This window comes from Oncorhynchus keta, unplaced genomic scaffold (assembly GCF_023373465.1).
Source record: "Oncorhynchus keta strain PuntledgeMale-10-30-2019 unplaced genomic scaffold, Oket_V2 Un_contig_10362_pilon_pilon, whole genome shotgun sequence".
Classification (NCBI taxonomy): domain Eukaryota; kingdom Metazoa; phylum Chordata; class Actinopteri; order Salmoniformes; family Salmonidae; genus Oncorhynchus; species Oncorhynchus keta.
Window position 1 is genome coordinate 34,933 of NW_026277075.1, and position 25,868 is coordinate 60,800.

A 25,868-nucleotide genomic window follows, 5' to 3' on the forward strand; every position below is an offset into this window, starting at 1 on the left:
GATCCTGGTCAACATCCCATATTCCCCTATGGATCCTGGTCAACATCCCATATTCCCTATGGATCTGGTCAACATCCCATATCCCTATGGATCCTGGTCAACTGGAGACAACATCCCATATCCCTATGGATCCTGGTCAACATCCCATATCCCTATGGATCCTGGTCAACATCCCATATCCCCTATGGATCCTGGTCAACATCCCATATCCCCTATGGATCTGGTCAACATCCCATATCCCCTATGGAGTCAACATCCCATATTCCCTATGGATGGTCAACTGGAGACAACATCCCATCCCTATGGATCTGGTCAACATCCCATATTCCCTATGGATCCTGGTCAACATCCCATATTCCCTATGGATCCTGGTCAACATCCCATATTCCCTATGGATCCTGGTCAACATCCCATATTCCCTATGGATCCTGGTCAGACATCCCATATCCCCTATGGATCCTGGTCAACATCCATATTCCCTATGGATCCTGGTCAACATCCCATATCCCTATGGATCCTGGTCAACTGGAGACCCTCCCTATATCCTGGTCAACATCCCCTATGGATCCTGGTCAACATCCCATATTCCTATGGATCCTGGTCAGCATCCCTATGGATCTGGTCAACATCCCATATTCCCTATGGATCCTGGTCAACATCCCATATTCCCTATGGATCCTGGTCAACATCCCATATTCCATATGGATCCTGGTCAACATCCCATATGGATCCTGGTCAACATCCCATATGGATCTGGTCATCCTATCCCTATGGATCCTGGTCAACATCCCATATTCCCTATGGATCCTGGTCAGCATCCCATATTCCCCTATGGATCCTGGTCAACATCCCATATTCCCTATGGATCCTGGTCAACTGGAGACAATATCCCTATGGATCTGGTCAACATCCCATATCCCCTATGGATCCTGGTCAACATCCCATATTCCCTATGGATCCTGGTCAACATCCCATATTCCCTATGGATCCTGGATCAACATCCCATATCCCTATGGATCCTGGTCAACTTCCATATCCCTATGGATCCTGGTCAACATCCCATATTCCCTATGGATCCTGGTCAACATCCCATATTCCCTATGGATCCTGGTCAAACATATCCCTATGGATCCTGGTCAAATATGGATCTGGTCAACATCCCATATCCCCTATGGATCTGGTCAACATCCCATATCCCTATGGATCCTGGTCAACATCCATATGGATCCTGGTCAACATCCCATATGGATCCTGGTCAACATCCCATATTCCCTATGGATCTGGTCAACATCCCATATCCCATATGGATCCTGGTCAACATCCCTATGGATCCTGGTCAACATCCCTATGGATCCTGGTCACATCCCATATGGATCCTGGTCAACATCCCATATCCCCTATGGATCCTGGTCAACATCCCATATCCCCTATGGATCCTGGTCAACATCCCATATCCCTATGGATCCTGGTCAACATCCCATATGGATCCTGGTCAACATCCCATATCCCCTATGGATCCTGGTCAACATCCCATATCCCTATGGATCCTGGTCAACATCCCATATCCCCTATGGATCCTGGTCAACATCCCATATCCCCTATGGATCCTGGTCAACATCCCATATTCCCTATGGATCCTGGTCAGCATCCCATATTCCCTATGGATCCTGGTCAACATCCCATATTCCCTATGGATCCTGGTCAACATCCCATATTCCCTATGGATCCTGGTCAACATCCCCATATCTCTATGGATCCTGGTCAACATCCCATATATGGATCCTGGTCAACATCCAATATCCCCTATGGATCTGGTCAACATCCCATATCCCCTATGGATCTGGTCAACATCCCATATTCCCTATGGATCCTGGTCAACTGGAGACATATCCCATCCATCTATGGATCCTGGTCCATCCATATCCCTATGGATCTGGTCAACATCCCATATTCCTATGGATCCTGGTCAACATCCCTATGGATCTGGTCAACATCCCATATTCCCTATGGATCCTGGTCAACATCCCATATTCCCTATGGATCCTGGTCAACATCCCATATCCCTATGGATCCTGGTCAACATCCATATATCCTGGATCCCTATGGATCTGGTCAACATCCCATATTCCCTATGGATCCTGGTCAGACAACATCCCATCCCATATTCCCTATGGATCCTGGTCAACATCCCATATTCCCTATGGATCTGGTCAACTCAACATCCCATATTCCCTATGGATCTGGTCACATCCCATATTCCCTATGGATCTGGTCAACATCCCATATTCCCTATGGATCCTGGTCAACTGGATCAACATCCCCTATGGATCCTGGTCAACATCCCCCCTATGGATCTGGTCAACATCCCATATTCCCTATGGATCCTGGTCAACTGGAGACAACATCCCATATCCCCTATGGATCCTGGTCAACATCCCATATTCCCTATGGATCCTGGTCAACATCCCATATTCCCTATGGATCCTGGTCAACATCCCATATTCCCTATGGATCTGGTCAATATCCCATATCCCCTATGGATCCTGGTCAACATCCCTATGGATCCTGGTCAACATCCCATATGGATCTGGTCAACATCCTATATGGATCCTGGTCAACATCCCATATGGATCAACATCCCTATGGATCCTGGTCAACATCCCATATGGATCCCCAACATCCATATTCCTATGGATCCTGGTCAACATCCCATATTCCCTATGGATCCTGGTCAACATCCCATATTCCCTATGGATCCTGGTCAACATCCATATTCCCTATGGATCCTGGTCAACTGGATCTGGTCAACATCCCATATTCCCTATGGATCCTGGTCAACATCCCATATCCCTATGGATCCTGGTCAACATCATATCCCTATGGATCTGGTCAACATCCCATATTCCCTATGGATCCTGGTCAACATCCCATATTCCCTATGGATCCTGGTCACATCCCATATTCCCTATGGATCCTGGTCAACATCCCATATTCCCTATGGATCCTGGTCAACATCCCATATTCCCTATGGATCCTGGTCAACATCCCATATTCCCTATGGATCCTGGTCAACTGGAGACATCATCCCATATTCCCTATGGATCCTGGTCAACTGGAGACAACATCCCATATGGATCCTGGTCAACATCCATATTCCCTATGGATCCTGGTTAACTGGAGACAACATCCCATATCCCTATGGATCCTGGTCAACATCCCATATTCCCTATGGATCCTGGTCAACTGGAGACAACATCCCTATATCCCCTATGGATCCTGGTCAACATCCCATATCCCTATGGATCTGGTCAAAATCCCATATTCCCTATGTATCCTGGATCTGGTCAACATCCATATCCCTATGGATCTGGTCAACATTCATATCCCTATGGATCCTGGTCAACATCCCATATTCCCTATGGATCTGGTCAACATCCCATATTCCCTATGGATCCTGGTCAACATCCCATATCCCTATGGATCCTGGTCAACATCCCATATCCCCTATGGATCTGGTCAACTGGAGACAACATCCCATATCCCTATGGATCTGGTCAACATCCCATATCCCTATGGATCCTGGTCAACATCCCATATCCCTATGGATCCTGGTCAACTGGTCAACATCCCATATCCCTATGGATCCTGGTCAACATCCCATATTCCCTATGGATCTGGTCTGGAGACACATCCCATATCCCTATGGATCCTGGTCAACATCCCATATTCCCTATGGATCCTGGTCAACATCCCATATTCCCTATGGATCCTGGTCAACTGGAGACAACATCCCATATCCCCTATGGATCTGGTCAACATCCCATATTCCCTATGGATCCTGGTCATCCATATTCCCTATGGATCTGGTCAACATCCCATATTCCCTATGGATCTGGTCAACATCCCATATTCCCTATGGATCCTGGTCAACATCCCATATTCCCTATGGATCCTGGTCAACATCCCATATTCCCTATGGATCTGGTCAACATCCCATGGATCCTGGTCAATCCCATTCCCTATGGATCTGGTCAACATCCCATATTCCTATGGATCCTATTCCCTATGGATCCTGGTCAACATCCCATATTCCCTATGGATCCTGGTCACATCCCATATTCCCTATGGATCCTGGTCAACATCCCATATTCCCTATGGATCCTGGTCAGCATCCCATATCCCCTATGGATCCTGGTCAACATCCCATATCCCCTATGGATCCTGGTCAACATCCCATATTCCCTATGGATCCTGGTCAACATCCCATATTCCCTATGGATCCTGGTCAACATCCCATATTCCCATATGGATCTGGTCAACATCCCATATTCCCTATGGATCTGGTCAACATCCCATATGGATTCCCTATGGATCCTGGTCAACATCCCATATGGATCCTGGTCAACATCCCATATGGATCCTGGTCAACATCCCTATGGATCCTGGTCAACATCCCTATGGATCCTGGTCAGCATCCATATCCCTATGGATCCTGGTCAACATCCCATATTCCCTATGGATCTGGTCAACATCCCATATTCCCTATGGATCTGGTCAACATCCCATATTCCCTATGGATCCTGGTCAACATCCCATATTCCCTATGGATCTGGTCAACATCCCATATCCCCTATGGATCCTGGTCAACATCCCATATCCCCTATGGATCCTGGTCAACATCCCATATTCCCTATGGATCTGGTCAACATCCCATATTCCCTATGGATCCTGGTCAACATCCCATATTCCCTATGGATCCTGGTCAACATCCCATATTCCCTATGGATCCTGGTAAACATCCCATATCCCTATGGATCCTGGTCAACATCCCATATGGATCTGGTCAACATCCCATATGGATCCTGGTCAACATCCCATATGGATCCTGGTCACATCCCATATGGATCTGGTCAACATCCCATATTCCCTATGGATCTGGTCAACATCCCATATTCCCTATGGATCCTGGTCAACATCCCATATTCCCTATGGATCCTGGTCAACATCCCATATTCCCTATGGATCCTGGTCAACATCCCATATTCCCTATGGATCCTGGTCAACATCCCATATCCCTATGGATCCTGGTCAACATCCCATATCCCTATGGATCCTGGTCAACATCCCATATTCCCTATGGATCTGGTCAACATCCCATATTCCCTATGGATCCTGGTCAACATCCCATATTCCCTATGGATCCTGGTCAACATCCCATATTCCCTATGGATCTGGTCAACATCCCATATTCCCTATGGATCCTGGTCAACATCCCATATGGATCCTGGTCAACATCCCATATGGATCCTGGTCAGACATCATCCCATATTCCCTATGGATCTGGTCAACATCCCATATTCCCTATGGATCCTGGTCAACATCCCATATCCCTATGGATCTGGTCACATCCCATATCCCTATGGATCTGGTCAACATCCCATATTCCCTATGGATCCTGGTCAACTGGATCCCTATGGATTCTGGTCAACATCCCATATCCCCTATGGATCTGGTCAACATCCCATATTCCCTATGGATCCTGGTCAACATCCCATATTCCCTATGGATCCTGGTCAACATCCCATATCCCTATGGATCTGGTCAACATCCCATATTCCCTATGGATCCTGGTCAACTGGAGACAACATCCCATATTCCCTATGGATCCTGGTCAACATCCCATATTCCCTATGGATCCTGGTCAACATCCCATATTCCCTATGGATCCTGGTCTATGGATCCTGGTCAACATCCCATATTCCCTATGGATCCTGGTCAACTGGAGACAACATCCCTATGGATCCTGGTCAACATCCCATATCCCTATGGATCCTGGTCAACATCCCATATTCCCTATGGATCCTGGTCAGACAACATCCCATATCCCTATGGATCTGGTCAGCATCCCATATTCCCTATGGATCCTGGTCACATCCCATATCCCCTATGGATCCTGGTCAACATCCCATATTCCCTATGGATCCTGGTCAACATCCCATATCCCCTATGGATCCTGGTCAACATCCCATATTCCCTATGGATCCTGGTCAACATCCCATATTCCCTATGGATCTGGTCAACATCCCATATTCCCTATGGATCCTGGTCAACATCCCATATTCCCTATGGATCCTGGTCAACATCATACTATGGATCCTGGTCAACATCCCTATGGATCTGGTCAACATCCCATATTCCCTATGGATCTGGTCAACATCCCATATTCCCTATGGATCCTGGTCAACATCCCATATCCCCTATGGATCTGGTCACATCCCATATCCCATCAACATCCCTATGGATCTGGTCAACATCCCATATTCCCTATGGATCTGGTCAACTGGAGACAACATCCCCTATGGATCCTGGTCAACATCCCATATCCCTATGGATCCTGGTCAACATCCCCCTATGGATCCTGGTCAACATCCCATATGGATCTGGTCAACATCCCATATTCCCTATGGATCTGGTCAACATCCCATATTCCTATGGATCTGGTCAACATCCCCCCTATGGATCTGGTCAACATCCCTATGGATCTGGTCAACATCCCATATTCCCTATGGATCCTGGTCAACATCCCATATTCCCTATGGATCCTGGTCAGCATCCCCTATGGATCCTGGTCAACATCCCATATCCCTATGGATCTGGTCAACATCATATTCCCTGGATCTGGTCAACATCCCATATTCCCTATGGATCCTGGTCAACATCCCATATTCCCTATGGATCTGGTCAACATCCCATATTCCCTATGGATCCTGGTCAACATCCCATATTCCCTATGGATCCTGGTCAGCATCCCATATTCCCTATGGATCCTGGTCAACTGGAGACAACATCCCATATCCCCTATGGATCTGGTCAACATCCCATATCCCTATGGATCCTGGTCAACATCCCATATTCCCTATGGATCCTGGTCAACATCATGGACTGGTCAACATCCCTATGGATCCTGGTCAACATCCCATATTCCCTATGGATCTGGTCAACATCCCATATTCCCTATGGATCCTGGTCAACATCCCATATTCCCTATGGATCCTGGTCAACATCCCATATTCCCTATGGATCCTGGTCAACTGGAGACAACATCCCATATTCCCTATGGATCCTGGTCAACAGCCCATATCCCTATGGATCCTGGTCAACATCCCATATTCCCTATGGATCCTGGTCACTGGAGACAACATCCCATATCCCCTATGGATCTGGTCAACATCCCATATTCCCTATGGATCTGGTCAACTGAGACAACATCCCATATCCCCTATGGATCTGGTCAACATCCCATATATCCCCTATCCTGGGATCCTGGTCAACTGGAGACAACTATGGATCTGGTCAACATCCCTATGGATCCTGGTCAACATCCCATATCCCCTATGGATCCTGGTCAACATCCCATATTCCCTATGGATCTGGTCAACATCCCATATCCCCTATGGATCTGGTCAACATCCCATATCCCCTATGGATCCTGGTCAACTGGAGACAACATCCCATATCCCCTATGGATCCTGGTCAACATCCCATATCCCCTATGGATCTGGTCAACATCCCATATCCCCTATGGATCTGGTCAACATCCCATATCCCTATGGATCTGGTCAACATCCCATATTCCCTATGGATCCTGGTCAACTGGAGACAACATCCCATATCCCTATGGATCTGGTCAACATCCCATATCCCTATGGATCTGGTCAACATCCCATATTCCCTATGGATCCTGGTCAACTGGAGACACATCCCATATCCCTATGGATCTGGTCAACATCCCATATTCCCTATGGATCCTGGTCAACATCCCATATTCCCTATGGATCCTGGTCAACATCCCATATGGATCTGGTCAACATCCCATATGGATCCTGGTCAATCCCATATGGATCAACATCCCATATTCCCATATGGATCCTGGTCAACATCCCATATTCCCTATGGATCTGGTCAACATCCCCATATGGATCTGGTCAACATCCCATATTCCCTATGGATCCTGGTCAACATCCCATATTCCCTATGGATCCTGGTCAACATCCCATATTCCCTATGGATCCTGGTGGAGACAACATCCCCTATGGATCCTGGTCAACATCCCATATCCCTATGGATCCTGGTCAACATCCCATATCCCTATGGATCCTGGTCAACATCCCATATTCCCTATGGATCCTGGTCAACATCCCATATTCCCTATGGATCCTGGTCAACATCCCATATTCCCTATGGATCCTGGTCAACATCCCATATTCCCATATGGATCCTGGTCACATCCCATATGGATCCTGGTCAACATCCCATATGGATCCTGGTCAACATCCCATATGGATCTGGTCACATCCCATATCCCCTATGGATCCTGGTCAAATCCCATCCCTATGGATCCTGGTCAACATTCCCATATGGATCTGGTCAGCATCCCATATTCCCTATGGATCCTGGTCAACATCCCATATTCCCTATGGATCCTGGTCAACATCCCATATCCCTATGGATCCTGGTCAACATCCCATATGGATCCTGGTCAACATCCCATATCCCATATGGATCCTGGTCAACATCCCATATGGATCCTGGTCAACATCCCATATGGATCTGGTCAACATCCCATATGGATCTGGTCAACATCCCATATTCCCTATGGATCTGGTCAACATCCCATATGGATCCTGGTCAACATCCCTATGGATCCTGGTCAACATCCCATATTCCCTATGGATCCTGGTCAACATCCCATATTCCCTATGGATCTGGTCAACATCCCATATCCCTATGGATCCTGGTCAACATCCCATATTCCCTATGGATCCTGGTCAACATCCCATATCCCCTATGGATCCTGGTCAACATCCCATATCCCTATGGATCCTGGTCAACATCCCATATCCCCTATGGATCCTGGTCAACATCCCATATTCCCTATGGATCCTGGTCAGCATCCCATATTCCCTATGGATCCTGGTCAACATCCCATATTCCCTATGGATCCTGGTCAACATCCCATATTCCCTATGGATCCTGGTCAACTGGAGACAACCCATATATCCCCTATGGATCCTGGTCAACATCCCATATCCCCTATGGATCTGGTCAACATCCCATATGGATCTGGTCAACATCCCATATGGATCCTGGTCAACATCCCATATGGATCCTGGTCAACATCCCATATGGATCCTGGTCAACATCCCATATTCCCTATGGATCTGGTCAACATCCCATATTCCCTATGGATCCTGGTCAACATCATATTCCCTATGGATCCTGGTCAACATCCCATATTCCCTATGGATCCTGGTCAACATCCCATATCCCCTATGGATCCTGGTCAAAATCCCATATCCCCTATGGATCCTGGTCAACATCCCATATCCCTATGGATCCTGGTCAACATCCCATATTCCCTATGGATCCTGGTCAACATCCCATATTCCCTATGGATCTGGTCAATATCCCATATTCCCTATGGATCCTGGTCAACATCATATATCCCCCTATGGATCCTGGTCAACATCCCATATCCCTATGGATCCTGGTCAACATCCCATATGGATCTGGTCAACATCCCATATGGATCCTGGTCAACATCCCATATGGATCCTGGTCATCCCTATGGATCTGGTCAACATCCCATATTCCCTATGGATCCGGTCAACATCCCATATTCCCTATGGATCCTGGTCAACATCCCATATTCCCTATGGATCCTGGTCAACAGCCCATATTCCCCAGCCCATATTCCCTATGGATCCTGGTCAAATCCCATATCCCCTATGGATCCTGGTCAACATCCCATGTCCCCTATGGATCCTGGTCAACATCCCATATCCCTATGGATCTGGTCAACATCCCATATTCCCTATGGATCTGGTCAACATCCCATATTCCCTATGGATCTGGTCAACATCCCATATCCCCTATGGATCTGGTCAACATCCCATATTCCCTATGGATCCTGGTCAACTGGAGACAACATCCCATATCCCCTATGGATCCTGGTCAACATCCCATATCCCTATGGATCCTGGTCAACATCCCATATTCCCTATGGATCCTGGTCAACTGGAGACAACATCCCTATGGATCTGGTCAACATCCCATATCCCCTATGGATCCTGGTCAACATCCCATATCCCCCTATGGATCTGGTCAACATCCCATATGGATCCTGGTCAACATCCCATATGGATCCTGGTCAACATCCCATATGGATCCTGGTCAACATCCCATATGGATCCTGGTCAACATCCCATATGGATCTGGTCAACATCCCATATTCCCTATGGATCCTGGTCAACATCCCATATTCCCTATGGATCCTGGTCAACATCCCATATTCCCTATGGATCCTGGTCAACATCCCATATTCCCTATGGATCCTGGTCAACAGCCCATATTCCCTATGGATCCTGGTCAAAATCCCATATCCCTATGGATCTGGTCAACATCCCATATCCCTATGGATCTGGTCAACATCCCATATCCCTATGGATCTGGTCAACATCCCATATTCCCTATGGATCTGGTCAACATCCCATATTCCCTATGGATCTGGTCAACATCCCATATTCCCTATGGATCTGGTCAACATCCCATATTCCCTATGGATCTGGTCAACATCCCATATTCCCTATGGATCCTGGTCAACATCCCATATTCCCTATGGATCCTGGTCAACTGGAGACAACATCCCATATTCCCTATGGATCCTGGTCAACTGGAGACAACATCCCATATGGAACCTGGTCAACATCCCATATTCCCTATGGATCCTGGTTAACTGGAGACAACATCCCATATCCCTATGGATCCTGGTCAACATCCCATATTCCCTATGGATCCTGGTCAACTGGAGACAACATCCCATATCCCCTATGGATCTGGTCAACATCCCATATCCCCTATGATCCTGGTCAAAATCCCATATTCCCTATGTATCCTGGTCAACTGGAGACAACATCCCTATGGATCTGGTCAACATTCCATATCCCTATGGATCCTGGTCAACATCCCATATTCCCTATGGATCCTGGTCAACATCCCATATTCCCTATGGATCCTGGTCAACATCCCATATCCCCTATGGATCTGGTCAACATCCCATATCCCTATGGATCCTGGTCAACTGGATCCATCCCATATCCCCTATGGATCCTGGTCAACATTCCATATCCCCTATGGATCTGGTCAACATCCCATATCCCCTATGGATCCTGGTCAACATCCCATATCCCCTATGGATCCTGGTCAACATCCCATATTCCCTATGGATCCTGGTCAACTGGAGACAACATCCCATATCCCTATGGATCTGGTCAACATCCCATATCCCCTATGGATCCTGGTCAACATCCCATATTCCCTATGGATCCTGGTCAACTGGAGACAACATCCCATATCCCTATGGATCCTGGTCAACATCCCATATTCCCTATGGATCTGGTCAACATCCCATATTCCCTATGGATCTGGTCATCCCATATTCCCTATGGATCCTGGTCAACATCCCATATTCCCTATGGATCTGGTCAACATCCCATGTCCCATATGGATCCTGGTCAACATCCCATATGGATCCTGGTCAACATCCCATATGGATCCTGGTCAACATCCCATATGGATCTGGTCAACATCCCATATGGATCCTGGTCAACATCCCATATGGATCTGGTCAACATCCCATATGGATCTGGTCAACATCCCATATGGATCCTGGTCAACATCCCATATTCCCTATGGATCCTGGTCAACATCCCATATTCCCTATGGATCCTGGTCAACATCCCATATTCCCTATGGATCCTGGTCAACATCCCATATCCCTATGGATCCTGGTCAACTGGAGACAACATCCCCTATGGATCCTGGTCAACATCCCATATCCCCTATGGATCCTGGTCAACATCCCATATCCCTATGGATCCTGGTCAACATTCCTATGGATCCTGGTCAACATTCCCTATGGATCCTGGTCAACATCCCATATTCCCTATGGATCCTGGTCAACATCATATTATGGATCCTGGTCAACATCCCATATGGATCCTGGTCAACATCCCATATGGATCTGGTCAACATCCCATATGGATCCCTGGATCCCTGGTCCTGGTCAACATCCCATATGGATCTGGTCAACATCCCATATGGATCCTGGTCAACATCCCATATGGATCCTGGTCAACATCCCATATGGATCCTGGTCAACATCCCATATGGATCCAGGTCAACATCCCATATGGATCTGGTCAACATCCCATATCCCCTATGGATCCTGGTCAACATCCCATATCCCCTATGGATCTGGTCAGCATCCCATATCCCCTATGGATCCTGGTCAACATCCCATATCCCCTATGGATCCTGGTCAACATCCCATATCCCCTATGGATCCTGGTCAACATCCCATATCCCCTATGGATCTGGTCAACATCCCATATCCCTATGGATCCTGGTCAACATCCCATATTCCCTATGGATCCTGGTCAACATCCCATATTCCCTATGGATCCTGGTCAATATCCCATATTCCCTATGGATCTGGTCAACTGGAGACAACATCATATATCCCCTATGGATCCTGGTCAACATCCCATATCCCTATGGATCTGGTCAACATCCCATATGGATCCTGGTCAACATCCCATATGGATCCTGGTCAACATCCCATATGGATCCTGGTCACATCCCATATGGATCCTGGTCAACATCCCATATTCCCTATGGATCCTGGTCAACATCCCATATTCCCTATGGATCCTGGTCAACATCCCATATTCCCTATGGATCTGGTCAACATCCCATATTCCCTATGGATCCTGGTCAACATCCCATATTCCCTATGGATCTGGTCAAAATCCCATATCCCCTATGGATCCTGGTCAACATCCCATATCCCTATGGATCTGGTCAACATCCCATATTCCCTATGGATCTGGTCAACATCCCATATCCCTATGGATCCTGGTCAACATCCCATATTCCCTATGGATCCTGGTCAACATCCCATATTCCCTATGGATCCTGGTCAACATCCCATATCCCCTATGGATCTGGTCAACATCCCATATGGATCCTGGTCAACATCCCATATGGATCCTGGTCAACATCCCATATGGATCTGGTCAACATCCCATATATTCCATCCCTATGGATCCTGGTCAACATCCCATATTCCCTATGGATCCTGGTCAACATCCCATATGGATCTGGTTCCCATATTCCCTATGGATCCTGGTCAAATCCCATATCCCCTATGGATCCTGGATCCCATGTCCCCTATGGATCCTGGTCAACATCCCATATCCCCTATGGATCCTGGTCAACATCCCATATTCCCTATGGATCTGGTCAACATCCCATATTCCCTATGGATCCTGGTCAACATCCCATATCCCTATGGATCTGGTCAACATCCCATATTCCCTATGGATCCTGGTCAACATCCCATATCCCTATGGATCCTGGTCAACATCCCATATCCCCTATGGATCCTGGTCAAAATCCCATATTCCCTATGGATCCTGGTCAACTGGAGACAACATCCCTATGGATCTGGTCAACATCCCATATCCCCTATGGATCTGGTCAACATCCCATATCCCTATGGATCTGGTCAACATCCCATATGGATCCTGGTCAACATCCCATATGGATCTGGTCAACATCCCATATGGATCCTGGTCAACATCCCATATGGATCTGGTCAACATCCCATATGGATCCTGGTCAACATCCCATATTCCCTATGGATCCTGGTCAACATCCCATATTCCCTATGGATCCTGGTCAACATCCCATATTCCCTATGGATCTGGTCAACATCCCATATTCCCTATGGATCCTGGTCAACAGCCCATATTCCCTATGGATCCTGGTCAATATCCCTATGGATCTGGTCAACATCCCATATCCCTATGGATCTGGTCAACATCCCATATCCCCTATGGATCCTGGTCAACATCCCATATTCCCTATGGATCCTGGTCAACATCCCATATTCCCTATGGATCTGGTCAACATCCCATATTCCCTATGGATCTGGTCAACATCCCATATTCCCTATGGATCCTGGTCAACATCCCATATTCCCTATGGATCTGGTCAACATCCCATATTCCCTATGGATCCTGGTCAACTGGAGACAACATCCCATATTCCCTATGGATCTGGTCAACTGGAGACAACATCCCATATGGAACCTGGTCAACATCCCATATTCCCTATGGATCCTGGTTAACTGGAGACAACATCCCATATCCCCTATGGATCTGGTCAACATCCCATATTCCCTATGGATCCTGGTCAACTGGAGACAACATCCCATATCCCCTATGGATCTGGTCAACATCCCATATCCCTATGGATCCTGGTCAAAATCCCATATTCCCTATGTATCCTGGTCAACTGGAGACAACATCCCTATGGATCTGGTCAACATTCCATATCCCCTATGGATCCTGGTCAACATCCCATATTCCCTATGGATCTGGTCAACATCCCATATTCCCTATGGATCCTGGTCAACATCCCATATCCCCTATGGATCCTGGTCAACATCCCATATCCCCTATGGAACTGGACAACATCCCATATCCCCTATGGATCCTGGTCAACATCCCATATCCCCTATGGATCCTGGTCAACATCCCATATCCCCTATGGATCCTGGTCAACATCCCATATCCCCTATGGATCTGGTCAACATCCCATATTCCCTATGGATCCTGGTCAACTGGAGACACATCCCATATCCCCTATGGATCTGGTCAACATCCCATATCCCTATGGATCCTGGTCAACATCCCATATTCCCTATGGATCCTGGTCAACTGGAGACACATCCCATATCCCCTATGGATCCTGGTCAACATCCCATATTCCCTATGGATCTGGTCAACATCCCATATTCCCTATGGATCCTGGTCAACATCCCATATTCCCTATGGATCTGGTCAACATCCCATATGGATCCTGGTCAACATCCCATATGGATCCTGGTCAACATCCCCATATGGATCCTGGTCAGCATCCCATATGGATCTGGTCAACATCCCATATGGATCCTGGTCAACATCCCATGGTCAACATCCCATATCCCCTATGGATCCTGGTCATCCCATATTCCCTATGGATCCTGGTCAACATCCCATATTCCCTATGGATCCTGGTCAACATCCCATATTCCCTATGGATCTGGTCAACATCCCATATCCCCTATGGATCCTGGTCAACATCCCATATCCCCTATGGATCCTGGTCAACATCCCATATTCCCTATGGATCCTGGTCAACATCCCATATTCCCTATGGATCCTGGTCATCCCATATCCCATATGGATCCTGGTCAACATCCCATATGGATCCTGGTCAACATCCCATATGGATCTGGTCAACATCCCATATGGATCCCATAACATCCCTATGGATCCTGGTCAACATCCCATATGGATCATCCCATATGGATCTGGTCAACATCCCATATGGATCCTGGTCAACATCCCATATGGATCAGGTCAACATCCCATATGGATCCTGGTCAACATCCCCTATGGATCTGGTCAACATCCCATATCCCCTATGGATCTGGTCAACATCCCATATCCCCTATGGATCCTGGTCAACATCCCATATCCCCTATGGATCCTGGTCAACATCCCATATCCCTATGGATCCTGGTCAACATCCCATATCCCTATGGATCCTGGTCAACATCCATATATCCCTATGGATCCTGGTCAACATCCCATATCCCTATGGATCTGGTCAACATCCCATATTCCCTATGGATCCTGGTCAACATCCCATATTCCCTATGGATCTGGTCAATATCCCATATTCCCTATGGATCCTGGTCAACAGACCATCATATTCCCTATGGATCTGGTCACATCCCATATCCCTATGGATCTGGTCAACATCCCATATGGATCCTGGTCAACATCCCATATGGATCCTGGTCAACATCCCATATGGATCTGGTCAACATCCCATATGGATCCTGGTCAACATCCCATATTCCCTATGGATCCTGGTCAACATCCCATATTCCCTATGGATCCTGGTCAACATCCCATATTCCCTATGGATCCTGGTCAACATCCCATATTCCCTATGGATCCTGGTCAACATCCCATATTCCCTATGGATCTGGTCAAAATCCCATATCCCCTATGGATCCTGGTCAACATCCCATATCCCTATGGATCCTGGTCAACATCCCATATCCCTATGGATCTGGTCAACATCCCATATTCCCTATGGATCTGGTCAACATCCCATATTCCCTATGGATCCTGGTCAACATCCCATATTCCCTATGGATCCTGGTCAACTGGAGACAACATCCCATATTCCCTATGGATCCTGGTCAACTGGAGACAACATCCCATATGGAACCTGGTCAGCATCCCATATTCCCTATGGATCCTGGTTAACTGGAGACAACATCCCATATCCCCTATGGATCTGGTCAACATCCCATATTCCCTATGGATCTGGTCAACTGGAGACAACATCCCATATCCCCTATGGATCCTGGTCAACATCCCATATCCCCTATGGATCCTGGTCAAAATCCCATATTCCCTATGGATCCTGGTCAACTGGAGACAACATCCCTATGGATCTGGTCCATTCCATATCCCTATGGATCCTGGTCAACATCCCATATTCCCTATGGATCCTGGTCAACATCCCATATTCCCTATGGATCCTGGTCAACATCCCATATCCCTATGGATCTGGTCAACATCCCATATCCCCTATGGATCCTGGTCAACTGGAGACAACATCCCATATCCCTATGGATCTGGTCAACATTCCATATCCCCTATGGATCTGGTCAACATCCCATATCCCCTATGGATCTGGTCAACATCCCATATCCCCTATGGATCCTGGTCAACATCCCATATTCCCTATGGATCCTGGTCAACTGGAGACACATCCCATATCCCTATGGATCTGGTCAACATCCCATATCCCTATGGATCTGGTCAACATCCCATATTCCCTATGGATCCTGGTCAACTGGAGACAACATCCCATATCCCCTATGGATCCTGGTCAACATCCCATATTCCCTATGGATCTGGTCACATCCCATCCCATATGGATCCTGGTCAACATCCCATATGGATCCTGGTCAACATCCCATATGGATCCTGGTCAACATCCCATATGGATCCTGGTCAACATCCCATCCCTATGGATCCTGGTCAATCCCATATCCCTATGGATCCTGGTCAACATCCCATATTCCCTATGGATCCTGGTCAACATCCCATATTCCCTATGGATCCTGGTCAACATCCCATATTCCCTATGGATCTGGTCAACATCCCATATTCCCTATGGATCCTGGTCAACATCCCATATCCCCTATGGATCCTGGTCAACTGGAGACAACATCCCCTATGGATCCTGGTCAACATCCCATATCCCCTATGGATCCTGGTCAACATCCCATATCCCCTATGGATCCTGGTCAACATTCCCTATGGATCTGGTCAACATTCCCTATGGATCCTGGTCAACATTCCATATTCCCTATGGATCCTGGTCAACATCCATATTCCTATGGATCCTGGTCAACATCCCATATGGATCCTGGTCAACATCCCATATGGATCTGGTCAACATCCCATATGGATCCTGGTCAACATCCCATATGGATCCTGGTCAACATCCCATATCCCTATGGATCCTGGTCAACATCCCATATCCCCTATGGATCCTGGTCAACATCCCATATCCCCTATGGATCCTGGTCAACATCCCATATCCCTATGGATCTGGTCAACATCCCATATGGATCCTGGTCAACATCCCATATCCCCTATGGATCCTGGTCAACATCCCATATCCCCTATGGATCTGGTCAACATCCCATATCCCTATGGATCTGGTCAACATCCCATATCCCTATGGATCTGGTCAACATCCCATATCCCCTATGGATCCTGGTCAACATCCCATATCCCCTATGGATCCTGGTCAACATCCCATATCCCCTATGGATCCTGGTCAACATCCCATATCCCCTATGGATCTGGTCAACATCCCATATCCCTATTGATCCTGGTCAACATCCCATATTCCCTATGGATCCTGGTCAACATCCCATATTCCCTATGGATCCTGGTCAATATCCCATATTCCCTATGGATCCTGGTCAACTGGAGACAACATCATATATCCCCTATGGATCCTGGTCAACATCCCATATCCCCTATGGATCCTGGTCAACATCCCATATGGATCCTGGTCAACATCCCATATGGATCCTGGTCAACATCCCATATGGATCCTGGTCAACATCTCATATGGATCCTGGTCAACATCCCATATTCCCTATGGATCCGGTCAACATCCCATATTCCCTATGGATCCTGGTCAACATCCCATATTCCCTATGGATCCTGGTCAACATCCCATATTCCCTATGGATCCTGGTCAACATCCCATATTCCCTATGGATCCTGGTCAACAGCCCATATCCCCTATGGATCCTGGTCAACATCCCATGTCCCCTATGGATCCTGGTCAACATCCCATATTCCCTATGGATCCTGGTAACTGGAGACAACATCCCATATCCCCTATGGATCCTGGTCAACATCCCATATTCCCTATGGATCCTGGTCAACTGGAGACAACATCCCATATCCCCTATGGATCCTGGTCAACATCCCATATCCCCTATGGATCTGGTCAAAATCCCATATTCCCTATGGATCCTGGTCAACTGGAGACAACATCCCTATGGATCCTGGTCAACATTCCATATCCCCTATGGATCTGGTCAACATCCCATATTCCCTATGGATCCTGGTCAACATCCCATATTCCTATGGATCTGGTCAACATCCCATATCCCCTATGGATCTGGTCAACATCCCATATCCCTATGGATCCTGGTCAACTGGAGACAACATCCCATATCCCCTATGGATCTGGTCAACATTCCATATCCCTATGGATCTGGTCAACATCCCATATCCCCTATGGATCCTGGTCAACATCCCATATCCCCTATGGATCCTGGTCAACATCCCATATTCCCTATGGATCCTGGTCAACTGGAGACAACATCCCATATCCCCTATGGATCCTGGTCAACATCCCATATCCCCTATGGATCTGGTCAACATCCCATATTCCCTATGGATCCTGGTCAACTGGAGACAACATCCCATATCCCCTATGGATCCTGGTCAACATCCCATATTCCCTATGGATCTGGTCAACATCCCATGTCCCTATGGATCCTGGTCAACATCCTATATATGGATCCTGGTCAACATCCCATATGGATCCTGGTCAACATCCCATATGGATCCTGGTCAACATCCCATATGGATCTGGTCAACATCCCATATGGATCCTGGTCAACATCCCATATTCCCTATGGATCCTGGTCAAAATCCCATATTCCCTATGGATCTGGTCAACATCCCATATTCCCTATGGATCTGGTCAACATCCCATATTCCCTATGGATCCTGGTCAACATCCCATATCCCCTATGGATCCTGGTCAACTGGAGACAACATCCCCTATGGATCCTGGTCAACATCCCATATCCCCTATGGATCTGGTCAACATCCCATATCCCCTATGGATCCTGGTCAACATTCCCTATGGATCCTGGTCCATTCCCTATGGATCTGGTCAACATTCCATATTCCCTATGGATCCTGGTAAACATCCCATATTCCCTATGGATCCTGGTCAACATCCCATATGGATCTGGTCAACATCCCTATGGATCCTGGTCAACATCCCATATGGATCCTGGTCAACATCCCATATGGATCCTGGTCAACATCCCATATGGATCCTGGTCAACATCCCATATGGATCCTGGTCAACATCCCATATGGATCCTGGTCAACATCCCATATGGATCCTGGTCAACATCCCATATGGATCCAGGTCAACATCCCATATGGATCCTGGTCAACATCCCATATCCCTATGGATCCTGGTCAACATCCCATATCCCTGTGGATCTGGTCAACATCCCATATCCCCTATGGATCCTGGTCAACATCCCATATCCCCTATGGATCCTGGTCAACATCCCATATCCCTATGGATCCTGGTCAACATCCATATCCCCTATGGATCCTGGTCAACATCCCATATCCCTATGGATCCTGGTCAACATCCCATATTCCCTATGGATCCTGGTCAACATCCATATTCCCTATGGATCCTGGTCAATATCCCATATTCCCTATGGATCCTGGTCAACTGGAGACAACATCATATATCCCTATGGATCCTGGTCAACATCCCATATCCCCTATGGATCTGGTCAACATCCCATATGGATCTGGTCAACATCCCATATGGATCCTGGTCAACATCCCATATGGATCCTGGTCAACATCCCATATGGATCCTGGTCAACATCCCATATTCCTATGGATCCTGGTCAACATCCCATATTCCCTATGGATCCTGGTCAACATCCCATATTCCCTATGGATCCTGGTCAACATCCCATATTCCCTATGGATCTGGTCAACATCCCATATTCCCTATGGATCCTGGTCAAAATCCCATATCCCTATGGATCCTGGTCAACATCCCATGTCCCCTATGGATCCTGGTCAACATCCCATATTCCCTATGGATCCTGGTTAACTGGAGACAACATCCCATATCCCTATGGATCTGGTCAACATCCCATATTCCCTATGGATCCTGGTCAACTGGAGACAACATCCCATATCCCCTATGGATCCTGGTCAACATCCCATATCCCCTATGTATCCTGGTCAAAATCCCATATTCCCTATGTATCCTGGTCAACTGGAGACAACATCCCTATGGATCTGGTCAACATTCCATATCCCCTATGGATCTGGTCAACATCCCATATTCCCTATGGATCTGGTCAACATCCCCCTATGGATCCTGGTCAACATCCCATATCCCCTATGGATCTGGTCAACATCCCATATCCCCTATGGATCCTGGTCAACTGGAGACAACATCCCATATCCCCTATGGATCTGGTCAACATTCCATATTCCCTATGGATCCTGGTCAACATCCCATATCCCTATGGATCCTGGTCAACATCCCATATCCCTATGGATCCTGGTCAACATCCCATATTCCCTATGGATCCTGGTCAACTGGAGACAACATCCCATATCCCCTATGGATCCTGGTCAACATCCCATATCCCCTATGGATCCTGGTCAACATCCCATATTCCCTATGGATCCTGGTCAACTGAGACAACATCCCATATCCCCTATGGATCCTGGTCAACATCCCATATTCCCTATGGATCTGGTCAACATCCCATGTCCCATATGGATCCTGGTCAACATCCCATATGGATCCTGGTCAACATCCCATATGGATCTGGTCAACATCCCATATGGATCCTGGTCAACATCCCATATGGATCCTGGTCAACATCCCATATGGATCCTGGTCAACATCCCATATTCCCTATGGATCCTGGTCAAAATCCCATATTCCTATGGATCCTGGTCAACATCCCATATTCCCTATGGATCCTGGTCAACATCCCATATTCCCTATGGATCCTGGTCAACATCCCATATCCCCTATGGATCCTGGTCAACTGGAGACAACATCCCCTATGGATCTGGTCAACATCCCATATCCCTATGGATCCTGGTCAACATCCCATATCCCCTATGGATCCTGGTCACACATTCCCTATCGATCCTGGTCAGCATTCCTATGGATCTGGTCAACATTCCATATTCCCTATGGATCCTGGTAAACATCGCATATTCCCTATGGATCCTGGTCAACATCCCATATGGATCCTGGTCAACATCCCATATGGATCCTGGTCAACATCCCATATGGATCCTGGTCAACATCCCATATGGATCCTGGTCAACATCCCATATGGATCCTGGTCAACATCCCATATGGATCTGGTCAACATCCCATATGGATCCTGGTCAACATCCCATATGGATCCTGGTCAACCATATCCCATATGGATCCTGGTCAACATCCCATATGGATCCAGGTCAACATCCCATATGGATCCTGGTCAACATCCCATATCCCCTATGGATCTGGTCAGCATCCCATATCCCCTGTGGATCCTGGTCAACATCCCATATCCCCTATGGATCCTGGTCAACATCCCATATCCCCTATGGATCCTGGTCAACATCCCATATCCCTATGGATCCTGGTCAACATCCCATATCCCCTATGGATCCTGGTCAACATCCCATATCCCTATGGATCCTGGTCAGCATCCCATATTCCCTATGGATCTGGTCAACATCCCATATTCCCTATGGATCCTGGTCAATATCCCATATTCCCTATGGATCCTGGTCAACTGGAGACAACATCATATATCCCTATGGATCCTGGTCAACATCCCATATCCCTATGGATCTGGTCAACATCCCATATGGATCTGGTCAACATCCCATATGGATCCTGGTCAACATCCCATATGGATCTGGTCAACATCCCATATATGGATCTGGTCAACATCCCATATTCCCTATGGATCCTGGTCAACATCCCATATTCCCTATGGATCCTGGTCAACATCCCATATTCCCTATGGATCCTGGTCAACAGCCCATATTCCCTATGGATCTGGTCAACAGCCCATATTCCCTATGGATCCTGGTCAAATCCCATATCCCTATGGATCCTGGTCAACATCCCATATCCCTATGGATCCTGGTCAACATCCCATATCCCCTATGGATCCTGGTCAACATCCCATATTCCCTATGGATCTGGTCAACATCCCATATTCCCTATGGATCCTGGTCAACATCCCATATTCCCTATGGATCCTGGTCAACTGGAGACAACATCCCATATTCCCTATGGATCCTGGTCAACTGGAGACAACATCCCATATGGATCCTGGTCAACATCCCATATTCCCTATGGATCCTGGTTAACTGGAGACAACATCCCATATCCCCTATGGATCCTGGTCAACATCCCATATTCCCTATGGATCCTGGTCAACTGGAGACAACATCCCATATCCCCTATGGATCCTGGTCAACATCCCATATCCCTATGTATCCTGGTCAAAATCCCATATTCCCTATGTATCCTGGTCAACTGGAGACAACATCCCTATGGATCCTGGTCAACATTCCATATCCCTATGGATCCTGGTCAACATCCCATATTCCCTATGGATCCTGGTCAACATCCCATATTCCCTATGGATCCTGGTCAACATCCCATATCCCTATGGATCCTGGTCAACATCCCATATCCCTATGGATCCTGGTCAACTGGAGACAACATCCCATATCCCCTATGGATCCTGGTCAACATCCCATATCCCCTATGGATCCTGGTCAACATCCCATATCCCTATGGATCCTGGTCAACATCCCATATCCCTATGGATCCTGGTCAACATCCCATATTCCCTATGGATCCTGGTCAACTGGAGACAACATCCCATATCCCCTATGGATCCTGGTCAACATCCCATATTCCCTATGGATCCTGGTCAACTGGAGACAACATCCCATATCCCCTATGGATCCTGGTCAACATCCCATATCCCCTATGGATCTGGTCAACATCCCATATCCCATATGGATCCTGGTCAACATCCCATATGGATCTGGTCAACATCCCATATGGATCCTGGTCAACATCCCATATGGATCCTGGTCAACATCCCATATGGATCCTGGTCAACATCCCATATGGATCCTGGTCAAAATCCCATATTCCCTATGGATCCTGGTCAAAATCCCATATTCCCTATGGATCCTGGTCAACATCCCATATTCCCTATGGATCCTGGTCAACATCCCATATTCCCTATGGATCCTGGTCAACATCCCATATTCCCTATGGATCCTGGTCAACATCCCATATCCCCTATGGATCCTGGTCAACATCCCATATTCCCTATGGATCCTGGTCAACTGGAGACAACATCCCTATGGATCCTGGTCAACATCCATATCCCTATGGATCCTGGTCAACATTCCCTATGGATCCTGGTCAACATTCCCTATGGATCCTGGTCAACATTCCCTATGGATCCTGGTCAACATTCCATATTCCCTATGGATCCTGGTCAACATCCCATATGGATCCTGGTCAACATCCCATATTCCCTACGGATCCTGGTCAACATCCCATATCCCCTATGGATCCTGGTCAACATCCCATATCCCTATTGATCCTGGTCAACATCCCATATCCCCTATGGATCCTGGTCAACATCCCATATCCCCTATTGATCCTGGTCAACATCCCATATTCCCTATGGATCTGGTCAACATCCCATATTCCCTATGGATCCTGGTCAATATCCCATATTCCCTATGGATCCTGGTCAACTGGAGACAACATCATATATTCCTATGGATCCTGGTCAACTGGAGACAACATCCCATATCCCCTATGGATCCTGGTCAACATCCCATATCCCCTATGGATCCTGGTCAACATCCCATATTCCCTATGGATCCTGGTCAACATCCCATATTCCCTATGGATCCTGGTCAACTGGAGACAACATCCCCTATGGATCCTGGTCAACATTCCATATCCCCTATGGATCCTGGTCAACATCCCATATTCCCTATGGATCCTGGTCAACTGGAGACAACATCCCCTATGGATCCTGGTCAACATTCCATATCCCCTATGGATCCTGGTCAACATCCCATATTCCCTATGTATCCTGGTCAACTGGAGACAACATCCCCTATGGATCCTGGTCAACATCCCATATTCCCTATGGATCCTGGTCAACATCCCATATTCCCTATGGATCCTGGTCAACATCCCATATTCCCTATGGATCCTGGTCAACATCCCATATCCCCTATGGATCCTGGTCAACATCCCATATCCCCTATGGATCCTGGTCAACATCCCATATCCCCTATGGATCCTGGTCAACATCCCATATCCCCTATGGATCCTGGTCAACTGGAGACAACATCCCATATTCCCTATGGATCCTGGTCAACTGGAGACAACATCCCATATTCCCTATGGATCCTGGTCAACTGTAGACAACATCCCATTCCCTATATTCCCTATGGATCTGGTCAACATCCCATATTCCCTATGGATCCTGGTCAACTGGAGACAACATCCCATATTCCCTATTGATCCTGGTCAACTGGAGACAACATCCCATTCCCTATATTCCCTATGGATCCTGGTCAACATCCCATATTCCCCATGGATCCTGGTCAACATCCCATATTCCCTATGGATCCTGGTCAACATCCCATATTCCCTATGGATCCTGGTCAACATCCCATATCCCCTATGGATCCTGGTCAACATCCCATATCCCCTATGGATCCTGGTCAACATCCCATATCCCCTATGGATCCTGGTCAACATCCCATATCCCCTATGGATCCTGGTAATCCCTATGGATCTTGGTCAAGTGTGTGCCTTTCCAAATCATATCCAATCAATTGAATTCACCACAGGTGGACTCCAATCAAGTTGAAGAAACATCAAGGATGATCAATGGAAACAGGATGCACCTGAGCTCAATTTCAAGTTTCATAGCAAAGGGTCTGAATACTTATGTAAATAAGGTATTTCTATATTTAATTTTGTATAAAGTGCAATAAAATTAAATATGTATTTTTTCTTTGTCATTATAGGGTATTGTATGTGGAGTGATGACTTCGTCAATGTACTTAATGAAGCCAGTGGCTGATGTGTTAAACTCCTCACTGGTACTTCCTGTTTGCTTGTAATTAAAATACCCTGCTCAAAAGTACTTCACTACATAGGGAATAGGGTGCCATTTGGGACGAAGTTAACCCTAACCCAGACTGTGCTGTAGACAAGTTAAC

General features: G+C 47.2%; 1 pseudogene; it reads right to left on the reverse strand.

Annotated features, from left to right (window-relative positions):
• LOC127916964 (rho-related BTB domain-containing protein 1-like) overlaps nucleotides 1-25,868 on the reverse strand; it is a 66,095-nt pseudogene that overhangs the window by 18,390 nt on the left and 21,837 nt on the right.